Genomic DNA, 16,088 nt, shown 5'->3' with positions numbered 1-16,088 from the left:
GCCGCCCCGAGCCCGTACGGCGTCGCCCCGCGTCGTCGCCCCGAGCCCGTCGTCGCCCTGCGCCCATCGCCGTCGCCCCGCCCCGTCGCCGCCCCGAGCCCGTCGCCGCCCCGCGCCGGCGCCGGCCCTTTAGGTTGATGATGTTGATGATATGATGATATGATGATGTTTTTTTCTGTTGATGATATGATGATGTTTTTTTCTGTTGATGATATGATGATGTTTTTTTTCATATATGCATTTTTCATATATGTATTAATTTTTTAAGTTGTTAGTAGATATCGATTTTAGGTTAGTGCATTTTATCACTGATTTTAGGTTAGTTGAGCCTCTTTAGTGCATTTTATGTTTGTTGCATTTTAGGTTAGTGCATTTTATGTTAGTGGAGAGGAAAAGGTAAAATAAGGAAAAGGAAAATAAGTAGAGAAAGAAGGAGAAGAAGAAGGAGAAGACGAGGAGAGGAAGAAAAGGAAGAGGAGAAGAAGAAAGGAATAGAGGAGAAGAAGAAAAATAGAAATTTTTTCTATTTTTTCTTCTTCTCCTCTATTCCTTTCTTCTGCTCCTCTTTTTTTTCTTCTTTTTTTTCTTCGATCTTCTCCCCCTCCCGATAGGAAAGTTTTATATAGAAAGTTACAATTTCAGAAAAGTTTTATATATGCAAAAATTACAATTTTAGAAAAAGAAGGATAGGAAAGAAGAAAATAAGAAGAGGAAAGAAAGAAGAAGAGGAGAGGAAAAGAAGAGGTGAAATAAATAAGCAGAAGAAAAAAGAAGAAAAAGAAGAGGATCGGGAACTAGGGTAGAGGGTCGAGGGTTCCAGTAGGGTCGTCTAGGGGTCGAGGGGTCGAGGATCGCCGAGGGGTGGAGAGAGGTTTCCTAGTGTCAAAGTATTGAAGAAATCCATGACTATGAGATTATGCAACTCCCGTTTGCCGGAGGAACACTTTGTGTGCTACCAAACGTCATAACGTAAATGGGTGATTATAAATGTGCTCTACAGGTGTCTCCAAAGGTACATGTTGGGTTGGCGTATTTCGAGATTAGGATTTGTCACTCCGATTGTCGGAGAGGTATCTCTGGGCCCTCTCGGTAATGCACATCACATAAAGCCTTGCAAGCATTGCAACTAATGAGTTAGTTGTGAGATGATGTATTACGGAACGAGTAAAGAGACTTGCCGGTAACGATATTGAACTAGGTATTGAGATACCGACGATCGAATCTTGGGAAAGTAACATACCGATGACAAAGGGAACAACGTATGTTGTTATGCGGTCTGACCGATAAAGATCTTCGTAGAATATGTAGGAGCCAATATGAGCATCCAGGTTCCGCTATTGGTTATTGACCGGAGACGTGTCTCGGTCATGTCTACATTGTTCTCGAACCCGTAGGGTCCGCACGCTTAAGGTTTCGATGACAGTTATATTATGAGTTTATGAGTTTTGATGTACCGAAGTTAGTTCGGAGTCCCGGATGTGATCACGTACATGACGAGGAGTCTCGAAATGGTCGAGACACAAAGATTGATATATTGGACGGCTATATTCGGACACCGGAAGTGTTCCGGGTGATTTCAGAGAAAACCGGAGAGCCGGAGGGTTACCAGAACCCCCCGGGAGAAGTAATGGGCCATATAGGCCTTAGTGGAGAGAGAGAGGGGCTACCAAAGGTGGGCCGCACGCCTCCTCCCCCCTGGTCCGAATTGGACTAGGAGATGGGGGGCGGCGCCCCCCTTTCCCTCTCCCTCCCCACTTCCTTCCCCCTCCTAGTAGGAGTCCTACTCATACTAGGAGGACTCCTCCTTGGCGCCCCATAGAGGGCCGGCCGGCCTCCTCCCCTTGATCCTTTATATACGGGGTGCAGGGGAACCCCTTGAGACACAAGTTGATCCACGTGATCATATTCTTAGCCGTGTGCGGTGCCCCCTTCCACCATAGTCCTTGATAATATTGTAGAGGTGCTTAGGCAAAGCCCTGCGACGGTAGAACATCAAGATCGTCACCACGCCGTCGTGCTGACGGAACTCTTCCCTGACACTTTGCTAGATCGGAGTCCGGGGATCGTCATCGAGCTGAATGTGTGCTAGAACTCGGAGGTGCCGTAGTTTCAGTGCTTGATCGGTCGGGCCGTGGAGACGTACGACTACATCAACCAAGTTAATGCTTCCGTTGTCGGTCTACAAGGGTACGTAGATCACACTCTCCCCTCTCGTTGCTATGCATCACCATGATCTTGCGTGTGCGTAACTTTTTTTTTTGAAATTACTACGTTCCCCATCAGTGGCATCCGAGCCTAAGTTTTATATGTTGATGTTATATGCACGAGTAGAAGACAAGTGAGTTGTGAGCGATATAAGTCATACTGCTTACCAGCATGTCATACTTTGGTTCGGCGGTATTGTTGGACGAAGCGGCCCGGACCGACATTACGCGTACGCTTACACGAGACCGGTTCTCCCGACGTGCTTTGCACATAGGTGGCTTGCGGGTGACAGTTTCTCCAACTTTAGTTGAACCGAGTGTGGCTACGCCCGGTCCTTGCGAAGGTTAAAACAGCACCAACTTGACAAACTATCGTTGTGGTTTTGATGCGTAGGTAAGATTGGTTCTTTCTTAAGCCCGTAGCAGCCACGTAAAACTTGCAACAACAAAGTAGAGGACGTCTAACTTGTTTTTGCAGGGCATGTTGTGATGTGATATGGTCAAGACATGATGCTAAATTTTATTGTATGAGATGATCATGTTTTGTAACCGAGTTACCGGCAACTGACAGGAGCCATATGGTTGTCGCTTTATTGTATGCAATGCAATCGCGCTGTAATGCTTTACTTTATCACTAAGCGGTAGCGATAGTCGTGGAAGCATAAGATTGGCGAGACGACAATGATGCTACGATGGAGATCAAGGTGTCACGCCGATGACGATGGTGATCACGACGGTGCTTCGAAGATGGAGATCACAAGCACAAGATGATGATGGCCATATCATATCACTTATATTGATTGCATGTGATGTTTATCTTTTATGCATCTTATCTTGCTTAGATTGACGGTAGCATTATAAGATGATCTCTCACTAATTATCAAGAAGTGTTCTCCCTGAGTATGCACCGTTGCGAAAGTTCATCGTGCTGAGACACCACGTGATGATCGGGTGTGATAGGCTCTACGTTCAAATACAACGGGTGCAAAATAGTTGCACACGCGGAATACTCAGGTTATACTTGACGAGCCAAGCATATACAGATATGGCCTCGGAACACGGAGACCGAAAGGTCGAGCGTGAATCATATAGTAGATATGATCAACATAGTGATGTTCACCAATGAAACTACTCCATCTCACGTGATGATCGGACATGGTTTAGTTGATTTGGATCACGTAATCACTTAGAGGATTAGAGGGATGTCTATCTAAGTGGGAGTTCTTAAGTAATATGATTAATTGAACTTAAATTTATCATGAACTTAGTCCTGGTAGTATTTTGCAAATTATGTTGTAGATCAATAGCTCGCGTTGTTGCTTCCTTGTGTTTATTTTGATATGTTCCTAGAGAAAATTGTGTTGAAAGATGTTAGTAGCAATGATGCGGATTGGATCCATGATCTGAGGTTTATCCTCATTGCTGCATAGAAGAATTATGTCCTTGATGCACCGCTAGGTGACGGACCTATTGCAGGAGCAGATGCAGACGTTATGAACGTTTGGCTAGCTCAATATGATGACTACTTGATAGTTTAGTGCACCATGCTTAATGGCTTAGAATCGGGACTTCAAAGACGTTTTGAATGTCATGGAGCATATGAGATGTTCCAGGAGTTGAAGTTAATATTTCAAGCAAATACCCGAGTTGAGAGATATGAAGTCTCCAACAAGTTCTATAGCTAAAAGATGGAGGAGAATCGCTCAACTAGTGAGCATGTGCCCAGATTGTCTGAGTACTTCAATCGCTTGAATCAAGTGGGAGTTAATCTTCCAGATAAGATAGTGATTGACAGAATTCTCTAGTCACCATTACCAAGTTAGTAGAACTTCATGATGAACTATGATATGCAAGGGATAACGGAAACGATTCCCAAGCTCTTCGTAATGTGGAAATTGACGAAGGTAGAAATCGAGAAAAACATCAAGTGTTGATGGTAGACAAGACCACTAGTTTCATGAAAAGGGCAGAGGGAAGAAGGGGAACTTCAAGAAGAACAGCAAGCAAGTTGCTGCTCAAGTGAAGAAGACCAAGTATGGTGCTAAGCCTGAGACTATGTGTTTCTACTGCAAAGGGACTGGTCACTGGAAGCGGAACTACCCCAAGTGATTGGCAGATAAGAAGGATGGCAAAGTGAACATAAGTATATTTGATATACATGTTATTGATGTGTACTTTACTAGTGTTTATAGCAACCCCTCAGTATTTGATACTAGTTCAGTTGCTAAGATTAGTAACTCGAAACGGGAGTTGCAGAATAAACAGAGACTAGTTAAGGGTGAAGTGACGATGTGTGTTGGAAGTGGTTCCAAGATTGATATGATCATCATCGCACACTCCCTATACTTTCGGGATTAGTGTTGAACCTGAATAAGTGTTATTTGGTGTTTGCGTTAAGCATGAATATGATTTGATCATGTTTATTGCAATACAGTTATTCATTTAAGTAAGAGAATAAATTGTTGTTCTGTTTGCATGAATAAAACCTTATATGGTTACACACCCAATGAAAATAGTTTGTTGGATCTCGATCATAGTGATACACATAATCATAATATTGAAACCAAAAGATGCAAAGTTAATAATGATAGTGCAACTTATTTGTAGCACTGCCGTTTAGGTCATATTGGTGTAAAGCGCATGAAGAAACTCCATGCTGATGGGATTTTGGAATCACTTTATTATGAATCACTTGATGCTTGCGAACCATGCCTCATGGGCAAGATGACTAAGACTCCGTTCTCCGGAGTGAGCAACTGACTTATTGGAAATAATACATACTGATGTATGTGATCCGATGAGTGTTAAGGCTCACGGCAAGTATCGTTATTTTCTGAACTTCACAGATGATTTGAGCAGATATGGGTATATCTACTTGATGAAACATAAGTCTGAAACATTTGAAAAGTTCAAAGAGTTTCAGAGTGAAGTGGAAAATCATCGTGACAAGAAAATAAAGTTTCTACGATCTGATCACGGAGACAAATATTTGAGTTACGAGTTTGGTCTTCAATTAAAACAATGTGGAATAGTTTCACAAACTCATGCCACATGGAACACCACAGCATAATGGTGTGTCCGAACGTCATAATCGTACTTTATTGGATATAGTGCAATCTATGATGTCTCTTACCGATCTACCACTATCGTTTTGGGGTTATGCATTAGAGACAGCTGCATTCATGTTAAAAGGGCACCATCTAAATCTGTTGAGACAACACCATATGAACTATGGTTTGGCAAGAACCGAAGTTGTCGTTTCTTAAAGTTTGGGGTTGCAATGCTTATGTGAAAAAGTTTCATCCTGATAAGCTCAAACCCAAATCGGAAAAGTGTGTCTTCATAGGATACCCAAAAAGTTACTGTTGGGTACACCTTCTATCACAGATCCAAAGGCAAGACATTCGTTGCTAAGAATGGATCCTTTCTAGAGAAGGAGGTTCTCTCGAAAGAAGTGAGTGGGAGGAAAGTAGAACTTGATAAGGTAATTGTACCTTCTCCCTTATTGGAAAGTAGTTCGTCACAGAAATCTGTTCCTGTGACTACTACACCAATTAGTGAGGAAGCTAATGATGATGATCATGTAAATTCAGATCAAGTTACTACCGAATCTCGTAGGTAAACCAGAGTGAGATCCGCACCAGAGTGGTACGGTAATCCTGTTCTGGAGGTCATGCTACTTGACCATGACGAACCTACGAACTATGAAGAAGCGATGGTGAGCCTAGATTCCGCAAAATGGCCTAAGGCTGTGAAATCTGAGATGGGATCCATGTATGAGAACAAAGTATGGACTTTGGTTGAGTTGCCCGGTGATCGGCAAGCAATTGAGAATAAATGGATCTTCAAGAGGAAGACGGACGCTGATAGTAGTGTTACTATCTACAAAGCTAGAATTGTCGCAAAAGGTTTTCGACAAGTTCAAGGTGTTGACTACGATGAGAGTTTCTCACTCGTATCTATGCTTAAGTCTGTCCGAATCATATTAGCAATTGCCGCATTTTATGAAATCTGGCAAATGGATAAACAAAACTGCATTCCTTAATAAATTTATTAAAGAAGAATTGTATATGATACAACCAGAAGGTTTTTGTCAATCCTAAAGGTGCTAACAAAATATGCAAGCTCCAGAGATCCATCTATGGACTGGTGCAAGCATCTCGGAGTTGGAATATACGCTTTGATAAGTTGATCAAAGCATATAGATTTATACATACTTGCGGTGAAGCCTGTATTTACAAGAAAGTGAGTGGGAGCACTACAAAATTTCTGATAAGTATATGTGAATGACATATTGTTGATCAGAGATAATGTAGAATTATTCTGCAAAGCATAAAGGAGTGTTTGAAAGGAGTGTTCCAAAGAAAGACCTTAGTGAAGCTGTTGACATATTGAACATCAAGATCTATAGAGATAGATCAAGATGCTTGATAAGTTTTTTTTCAATGAGTACATACCTTGACAAGATTTTGAAGTAGTTCAAAATAGAACAGTCAAAGAAAGAGTTCTTGTCTATGTTACAAGGTGTGAAATTGAGTAAGACTGAAAACCCGACCACGACAAAAGATAGAAAGAGAATGAAAGTCATTCCCTATGCCTCAGCCATAGGTTCTATAAAATATGCCATGCTATGTACCAGATCTATTGTATCCCCTACACTGATTTTGGCAAGGTAGTACAATAGTGATCTAGGAGTAGATCACTGGACAGCGGTCAAAATTATCCTTAGTGGAATAAGGATATGTTTCTCGCTTATGGAGGTGACAAAAAGGTTCGTCGTAAAGGGTTACGTCGATGCAAGTTTTGACACTAATCCAGATGACTCTAAGGCTCAATCTGGATACATATTGAAAGTGGGAGCAATTAGCTAGAGTAGCTCTGTGTAGAGCATTGTTGACATAGAAATTCGCAAAATACATACAGATCTGAATGTGGCAGAGCCGTTGACTAAACTTCTCTCACAGGCAAAACATGATCACACCTTAGTACTCTTTGGGTGTTAATCGCATAGCGATGTGAACTAGATTGCTGAATGTAGTAAACCCTTTGGGTGTTGGTCACATAAAGATGTGAACTAATCACATAAAGATGTGAACTATTAGTGTTAAATCACATGGTGATGTGAACTAGATTATTGACTCTAGTGCAAGTGGGAGACTGAAGGAAATATGCCCTAAAGGCAATAATAAAGTTATTATTTATTTCCTTATATCGTGATAAATGTTTATTATTCATGCTAGAATTGTATTAACCGGAAACATAATACATGTGTGAATACATAGACAAACAGAGTGTCACTAGTATGCCTCTACTTGACTAGCTCGTTAATCAAAGATGGTTATGTTTCCTAACCATGAACAAGGAGTTGTTATTTGATTAACGGGATCACATTATTAGGTGAATGATATGATTGACATGACCCATTCCATTAGCTTAGCACCCGATCGTTTAGTATGTTGCTATTTCTTTCTTCATGACTTATACATGTTCCTATGACTATGAGATTATGCAACTCCCGTTTGCCGGAGGAACACTTTGTGTGCTACCAAACATCACAACGTAAATGGGTGATTATAAAGGTGCTCTACAGGTGTCTCCAAAGGTACATGTTGGGTTGGCGTATTTCGAGATTAGGATTTGTCACTCCGATTATCGGAGAGGTATCTCTGGGCCCTCTCGGTAATGCACATCACATAAAGCCTTGCAAGCATTGCAACTAATGAGTTAGTTGTGAGATTATGTATTACAGAACGAGTAAAGAGAATTGCCGGTAACGAGATTGAACTAGGTATTGAGATACCGACGATCGAATCTCGGGCAAGTAACATACCGATGACAAAGGGAACAACGTATGTTGTTATGCGGTCTGACCGATAAAGATCTTCATAGAATATGTAGGAGCCAATATGAGCATCCAGGTTCCGCTATTGGCTATTGACCGGAGACGTGTCTCGGTCATGTCTACATTGTTCTCGAACCCATAGGGTCCGCACGCTTAAGGTTTCGATGACAGTTATATTATGAGTTTATGAGTTTTGATGTACCGAAGTTAGTTCGGAGTCCCGGATGTGATCACGGACATGACGAGGAGTCTCAAAATGGTCGAGACATAAAGATTGATATATTGGACGGCTATATTCGGACACCGGAAGTGTTCCGGGTGATTTCGGAGAAAACCGGAGAGCCGGAGGGTTACCGGGACCCCCCGGGAGAAGTAATGGGCCATATCGGCCTTAGTGGAGAGAGAGAGGGGCTACCAAAGGTGGGCCGCGCGCCTCCTCCCCCCTGGTCCGAATTGGACTAGGAGAGGGGGGGCGACGCCCCCCTTTCCCTCTCCCTCCCCACTTCCTTCCCCCTCCTAGTAGGAGTCCTACTCCTACTAGGAGGAGGACTCCTCCTTGGCGCGCCATAGAGGGCCGGCCGGCCTCCTCCCCTTGATCCTTTATATACGGGGGCAGGGGGCACCCCTTGAGACACAAGTTGATCCATGTGATCATATTCTTAGCCGTGTGCGGTGCCCCCTTCCACCATAGTCCTCGATAATATTGTAGTAGTGCTTAGGCGAAGCCCAGCGACGGTAGTACATCAAGATCGTCACCATGCCGTCGTGCTGACGGAACTCTTCCCCAACACTTTGCTGGATCAGAGTCCGGGGATCGTCATCGAGCTGAATGTGTGCTAGAACTCGTAGGTGCCGTAGTTTCGGTGCTTGATCGGTCGGGCCGTGGAGACGTACGACTACATCAACCAAGTTAACGCTTCCGTTGTCGGTCTACAAGGGTACGTAGATCACACTCTCCCCTCTCGTTGCTATGCATCACCATGATCTTGCGTGTGCGTAGGAATTTTTTTGAAATTACTACATTCCCCATCAGAAACATCCTAGATGGGGTTGTTGTCCTTCATGAAACAATTCATGATTGCATTGGAAAAAACTGAATGGGGTGGTTCTTAAAATCGACTTTGAAAAAGCTTATGACAAAGTCAAGTGGTCTTTTCTTCAACAGACTCTCAAAATGAAAGGTTTTTCTGCTGAGTGGCGCGCTATGATCCATAGTTTCGTGTATGGAGGTAGTGTTGCCATTAAAGTCAATGATGACGTTGGCACCTATTTCCAAACGAAGAAAGGATTGCAACAAGGTGACTCAATATCGCCCATGCTATTCAATATAGTGCTGATATGTTAGCGGTCATGATTGAGTGTGCCAAGGTTGATGGCCAAATTGATGGGGTAGTGAATCATCTAGTTGATGGTGGCCTATCTATCCTCCAATATGCCGACGATACGATTCTCTTTATGGATCATGACCTCGAGAAAGCAAGAAATCTGAAATTAATTTTATCAGCATTCGAGCAACTCTCAGGGCTTAAGATCAATTTCCATAAAAGTGAAATGTTTTGTTTTGGCGAGGCTCAAGATGAGGCCCATCTGTCTGCTGAGATATTCGGATGCGGATTGGGCCAGTTTCCGATCACTTATTTGGGGATACCGATATATTATCGGAGACTCACAAATGCTGAATGGAAACACGTCGAGGAGAGACTACGAAAAAGACTTAGTAGTTGGAAAGGTAAATTGCTATCTCTGGGTGGAAGGTTGGTCCTCATAAATTCAGTACTAAGTAACATGGTACTATATATGATTTCCTTCTTCCAATTGCCGAAAGGAGCATTACATATATTGGATTACTTCCGGTCGAGATTCTTTTGGCAAGGAGATAGCGAGAGGAAAAAATATCGGATGGCTAAATGGAGTGTGGTTTTCCGTCCCAAGGACCAAGGAGGTTGGGCATTCATGACCTTGAGGTTAAGAACAGGGCCCTCCTCGGCAACTGGTTGTTTAAGTTGTTGTCGGAAGATGGTGTAAGGCAAACCCTCCTAAGAAGAAAATATGTGGGTTCTAAGGCGGTATCCCAAGTATACTGGAAGCCTGGGGACTCTCGTTTTTGGGCCGGACTAATGGCAACGAAGAAATATTTCTTCTGCTATGGTTCCTTCTCAATTAAGGATGGCTCGGAAATTAGATTCTGGGAGGATAAGTGGCTAGGTAGTGCTAGTCTCCGGGAACAATATCCAGCTCTGTACAATATTGTGCATCACAAGGGCGATACTATTGCCAAGGTTTTGGAATCATTTCCGTCAAATGTGACGTTCAGGAGGGATTTAATTGGACCTAGACTCCAATCGTGGAGCATACCACTCCAACGGTTAACCACGGTACAGTTGTCACAAGGGTCGGATATCTTTCGTTGGAACCTACAAGGGAATGGGCTGTTCTCAGTGGAGTCTATGTATAGAGCTCTGATCCAGTCAGATGTGCTAGTTGATAATAATAAGAAGATCTGGAAGATGAAGATACCTCTTAACAATAAAATCTTTGCATGGTATCTTCGTCGCGGAGTCATTCTTACTAAACGTAACCTTATTAAGAGGAATTGGCATGGAAGTACGCAATGTGTATTTTTGTCCGCATGATGAGACAATAAAACATTTGTTCTTTCATTGTAAATTGGCTCGTTCTATATGGTCAGTCATCCAGATAGCTTCTGGCTTGTATCCTCCGTGTAGTGTTGCTAATATATCTGGCAACTGGTTACATGGGATTGATCACAAGTTTAGAATTCTTCTTAGGTGGGAGCGCTTGCCGTGATTTGGTCGCTTTGGCTATGTAGAAATGATAAGGTTTTTAATGATAAAAGTACTTCCCTTATGCAGGTTATCTACAGATGTACCGGGACGCTTCGTTTATGGTCCTCTCTACAACAAGTGGAGAATCGAGACCTGTTTACTGAGGTGTGTACACGATTGGAGGCTGCGGCGAGGGATACTTTTACCCAACATGGGTGGCAGCATGATCTTAGGATTGGGCCTCCTACCGTTTAGGTGTCATACAGATATTCATCTTTGTATTCCGCCTTCTTCTTTTATTTTGGCTTGTCGTGTGGACTTTGTTGTCTGCGTGCATCTTAGTTATGGAGAGGCCGGGTGTAATGCTTAAATCTTTTAAGTAATAAAGCGCCATTTTTCGAAAAACCTAACCAAAAGGCAAGACACGGTCAAATCCCTGTATCTCACTAGCAACACAACTTCGTAGGATAGAGCATCTTCACAATCATACACTCTCCAATGACAACGATTGCCGGCAAAAACATGAACCAAACATTCTAAGAAAGGGTGAATTTTATTAATTCAAAATGAAGCGTCAAGGGAAAGAGGGAAAACAAACTATCAAAAAGAGGAAATGGTGGTCTATCCATCATTTGAGAATTATATATATAGTATCAGCCTTATACCATTTCCTTTCAATAGTTGTGAATGATGCTGAGATCTAAGATCCCAACTGCTGACAAAATACAAAGTTCCAATGTACAAATAGAACCAAAAGCAACACCTAATAATAGACAAAATTCCAAAAGTACATGACAGAACCAAGAGCAGCTGCTGACTGGAGATGACCAGAGCACTGAATTTACTGGCACCTCAAACAATTGCGGCCAGACAAAAAAGTGTAAAAGCAGTGCACATCACAAGAGGGAATCAGATCCAGAACAAGAGTAAGACAATGTAGAATCTTATCCATGATCTGATTGAAGATTCAGATTATGAAAAATTCGAATAATCATGCGAGATGATAGACAAATGAGAAAAAACATGAGAGCTGATGTATCATAATTCAGACTTAAACAAACGCTCCCCACAAAAAAACTTAAACAAATGGCTCCACAAAAAAAATCCAGAGACTTGTCATGTGTTGAGTAACAAGATTGTATTAGAAAACATAGGTTAGACTAGGAAGTATTCTGGCTTGCCTTGTACTTCAAGTAGATCATGTGTAAGTTTGGTTGGAAGCGTTGAACCCTTTGTCTCGGGCCGCATGTGTATATATATTGGCAATGCCTTGGAGTACAAGGAGAGATCAAGAGATCAAGACGATCCCAAGTTGGTTCGGTACAGGAGGTAACGTGGGGAGGAAAGAAAGGAGATAGATTACAATTTGAATGGAACTACCCTATACATATTCTAACACTCCCCCTCAATCTAAACCTCACGAACTTCGACCAAGTTTGAGACTGTACTTGAACTCATCTAACCTCCTCATAGTGAGAGGCTTTGTGAATCCATCAGCAAGTTGATCTCCAGTAGGAATGAACTGAATTTCGAGGAGATTTCTAGCTACTATTTCTCTAACAAAGTGGAAATCAACTTCAATATGCTTTGTGCGTGCATGAAAAACATGATTGGCTAACAGATAGGTTGCACCAATATTATCACACCATAATCTAGCTTCTTTTGGAGTCTTAATTCCAAGTTCATAAAGTAGTGTCTGTATCCACATTACTTCAGCTGTGGCATTTGCCAAAGCTTTGTATTCAGCCTCAGTACTTGATCTAGAGACTGTAGCCTGCTTTCTTGCACTCCATGACACAAGATTGGATCCCAGAAATACAGCAAATCCACCAGTTGACCTTCTATCATCAATACATCCTGCCCAGTCTGCATCAGAGTAGGCATTAATAAGCATAGAAGAAGACTTGGTAATTTGAAGTCCAAGTCCCTCTGAAAACTTAAGGTACCTCAAAATCCTCTTAACTTCAGTCCAATGAGTAGTGCTAGGAGCATGTAAATACTGACATACCTTGTTGACAGCATAAGAAATGTCAGGGCGTGTAAGTGTAAGATATTTCAATGCACCCACAACACTCCTGTAATTTGTTGCATCCTCTGACCCAAGTGGCTCTCCACTTTCAACAGAAAGTTTTTCAGAAGTTGAGATAGGTGTACTCACAGGTTTACATTTTTCCAAACCTACTCTCCTGAGTATGTCAGCTATGTATTTTTCCTCTGTCAGAAGTATACCATCTCTTGTCTGTTTGACCTCAATACCAAGAAAATAATGAAGATCTCCCAAGTCCTTGAGAACAAATTTCAACTTAAGATCCTTAAGTAAACAAGTGGTGGCACTTGAACTTGAGCTAGCAACAATAATATCATCAACATAATTAGCACAAAAATAGTGATATTTCCTTTATTGTAAAAGAACAAGGATGTGTCTGCCTTGGATGGTACAAATCCAAGTTGTTGTAGTTGCATGCTCAATCGTGAATACCAAGCTCTTGGCGCCTGTTTTAAACCATATAGAGCTTTATCCAATTTACAAACATGATGCGGTGTACCTTTGTTTTCATAACCTGGTGGCTGCCGCATGAACACCTCTTCCTCAAGAACACCATGAAGAAACGTGTTCTCAACATCTAGCTGTCTTAAGCTCCAACCTCTGGAAACAGCAATAGACAGAACAAGTCGAATAGTGGCTGATTTAACAACCGGGCTAAAGGTATCCTCATAATCAATGCCAAATCTCTGTTTAAAACCTTTAGCAACTAATCTAGCCTTGTACCTGTCTATACTTCCATCAGATTTTCTTTTTATCTTGTACATCCACTTACAATGAATGATGTTCATTCCACTTTTTGATGGTACTAGGTGCTATGTTTTGTTTTTCATAAGTGCATTATACTCACTATCCATGGCTTCTTTCCAATGTTTGTGTGCAAGAGCATCAACTAGGCTGACTGGTTCACCAGCTGTAGTAAGGAAAGCACATTTTTTATCATACCTGATGGTACCATCTTTGTATTCTTTTTCCTTAGTAATACCTGACCGAGACCTCGTGTGACGCCGCGGAATTATTTGTGCCACAGAAGATCCAGCCGGTGCCACAGAAGATCCAGCCATAACATCATGCTTAGACGCCACGGGATCACATGCTGAATCTCCTTCGAGCGAAATCGACCTCGGGATCGATCCGCCAGCAGAGGCGCGCCGCGTGTCGCCCGCTAAGCCCATGCGCGTCGGAGCCCGTGGGTTGGGCCCAGCAGCGGTCGGCTGGTCGGCCATGCGCGCAGTCCGCTGACTCGTGGCGAGCGGGGAGTCGCGCCCGACCCCGCTGGGATGGTGGGCTCCATGCTGTCGCTGTCGGCCACCGAGCCACGGGCCGTGTCCACGCGCTGGAGAGGATCCTCCTCGGATCGGGCGGTGCCAATGATTGCGCTGGCGCAAGGATCCTCCTGGGATCGCGCGCCAGATCTGTTGCGGCTAGCGGGATCCTCCTCGGGGCTAATGCCAACTGCGTTGGCTGTTTTTGAGCACATAAAATCATGGGCTGCACCTGTACAAACATCATCAGAAGTGTAATTTTCTGTGGATTTATCCACATGGTCAGCTTCAGTTAATTCACCCCCGAGATCAGAAATTGTGTCAAGGTCAGAAAGAAGTGCTATTTCAGCATGGAGAAGCGCTCCAGCATTGGGATGAAGTTTGGCAAACGGAAAAAGGGTTTCATCAAAAACTACATCTCGAGAGATATATATACGTCCAGTTGTAATTTCTAGGCACTTGTATCCCTTGTGAAGATTACTATAGCCTAGAAAAACACATTGGGTGGAACGGAATTCAAGATTATGATGATTATATGGATGTAAATTGGATAGCAAGCGCACCCAAATTTTTTGGGAGAGTTGTAATCTGGTTTTTGATGATAGAGACGTTCCAACAGAGTAGAGTTGCCAATGACTTTACTTGGAAGACGATTAATGAGATATGTTGCTGTAAGAAACGCTTCATCCTAATATTTTAGTGGCATGGATGCATGAGCAAGTAGGGAGAGACCAACTTCAACAATGTGACGATGTTTGCGCTCGGCAGAACCGTTCTGTTGATGAGCATGTGGGCAGGAAACATGATGTTGAATGCCTATGCTACGGAAAAAGGAGTTGAGTTTTTCGTACTCCCCTCCTCAGTCACTCTAAACTGTAAGGATTTTCCTGTTAAAGTGCCTTTCAACAAGTTTCTGAAATTCTTGGAAGATAGAGAAGACCTCAGATTTATATTTAAGTAAATAAATCCAAGTAAACTTGCTATAGTCGTCAATGAAACTAACATAGTATTTATTTCTTCCAAAAGAATATCTTGCATGACCCCATACATCACTGAAAACAAGCTCTAAAGGAGCATGAGATATACTATTTGACTTGGGATAAGGAAGTTGGTGGCTCTTGGCACACTGACAAGCTTCACAAACTGACTCACTATTTTGGCTATATGACAAAGAAAGTTTGTCTTTATTGACTACTTGCTTAACTATGATCGATGATGGGTGTCCTAATCTTTGATGCCACCTTTCCAAAGAGGGTTTGATAGCAGAATAAACTTGACGACTCTTGCGACTAAGTGCTCCGGATGTGATGGGGTAGAGCCCTCCAATGCATTTAGCGTGATGAAGAAGTTCCCTCGTTGCCCGCTCCTTTATAAGAAAGTAATGAGGGTGAGTTTCAAAGAAGACATTATTATCAGTGGCTAAACGAGACATAGAGGCAAGATTTTTGTCAGCTTGTGGAACATGAAGGACATCCTTAAAGACTAGATCACGTTTGAGATTAGGGGAATTAATGTAAGCTTGTCCAATGTGACAAATATCCATACCTCCACCACTAGCCGCGGTGTGAATCTGGTCTCCGCCGTGGTATCTTTCTCTGAGGGCAAGTTGTTCTAACTCGCTGGTGACATGATCTGTTGCACCCGAGTCCACATACCATACGCCATCTCCTCCTCCTTCACGGATGGCTGCAGTAGCATGACGAGCGTCGGGGACGAAGTCTTCATCGTATCTGTGCCAGCAGTCCAGGACCTCATGGCCCAGCTTCTTGCACAGTTGGCAACGAGGACGGTAATTTGAGGGAGCGCGGCGGCTGTTGTTGTTGTTGTTGTTGAAGCCGCCACCTCCTGCGTTGTTCTTGTAGCCGCCGCCTCCTGAGTTGCTGCCACCGCCAGAACGAGCGCCCTCGCCCTGGTAGTTGCCGCGACCACGACCGCCGCTGTTGATGT

Source organism: Triticum dicoccoides, chromosome 5A (genome assembly GCF_002162155.2).
Source record: "Triticum dicoccoides isolate Atlit2015 ecotype Zavitan chromosome 5A, WEW_v2.0, whole genome shotgun sequence".
In the NCBI taxonomy this organism is placed as follows: domain Eukaryota; kingdom Viridiplantae; phylum Streptophyta; class Magnoliopsida; order Poales; family Poaceae; genus Triticum; species Triticum dicoccoides.
Note: the sequence above shows the minus strand (reverse complement) of the source record.